The sequence below is a fragment of the Saccoglossus kowalevskii genome, chromosome 3 (assembly GCF_978046115.1).
Source record: "Saccoglossus kowalevskii chromosome 3, keSacKowa6.1, whole genome shotgun sequence".
NCBI classification, from domain to species: Eukaryota; Metazoa; Hemichordata; class Enteropneusta; family Harrimaniidae; genus Saccoglossus; species Saccoglossus kowalevskii.
Window position 1 is genome coordinate 23,471,842 of NC_140643.1, and position 1,132 is coordinate 23,472,973.

Sequence of the window (1,132 nt, forward strand, 5' to 3'; positions counted from 1 at the left end):
GGTTGCATTGGCTTGAAATGTTTGTATTGTATTTGCATTAGGTTGGCATTGGCTTGAAATGTTTATATTGTATTTGCATTAGGTTGACATTGGCTTGAAATGTTTATATTGTATTTGCATTAGGTTGACATTGGCTTGAAATGTTTATATTGTATTTGCATTAGGTTGACATTGGCTTGATATTTTTATATTGTATTTTCATTAGGTTGGCATTGGCTTGAAATGTTTATGGTGTATTTGCATTAGGTTGACATTGGCTTGAAATGTTTATGGTGTATTTGCATTAGGCTTGTATTGGCTTGATATTTTTATATTGTCTTTGCCTTAGGTTGGCAATGGCTTAACATTTTGATATTGTCTTTGGATTAGGTTGGTTTTAGCTTGACATTTTTATATTGTCTTTGCATTGAGTTGGCATTGGCTTAACATTTTTATATTGTCTTTGCATTAGGTTGGCATTGGCTTAACATTTTTATATTGTATTTCCATTAGATTGACATTGGCTTGAAATGTTTATATTGTATTTGCATTAGGTTGGCATTGGCTTGATATTTTTATATTGTCTTTGCCTTAGGTTGGCAATGGCTTAACATTTTGATATTGTCTTTGGATTAGGTTGGTTTTAGCTTGACATTTTTATATTGTCTTTGCATTGGGTTGGCTTTAGCTTGACATTTTTATATTGTCTTTGTATTAGGTTGGCATTGGCCTAACATTTTTATATTGTCTTTGCATTAGGTTGGCATTAGCCTAACATTTTTATATTGTCTTTGCATTAGGTTGGCATTGGCTTGAAATGTTTATATTGTATTTGCATTAGGTTGGCATTGGCTTGATATTTTTTATATTGTCTTTGCATTAGGTTGGCATTGGCTTGACATTATTATATTGTATTTGCATTAGGTTGGCATTGGCTTGACATTTTTATATTTGCATTAGGTTGGCATTGGCTTGATATTTTTTATATTGTCTTTGCATTAGGTTGGCTTTAGCTTGACATTTTTATATTGCATTTGCATTAGATTGACATTGGCTTGAAATGTTTATATTGTCTTTGCATTAGGTTGGCTTTAGCTTGACATTTTTATATTGTATTTCCATTAGATTGACATTGGCTTGAAATGTTTATATT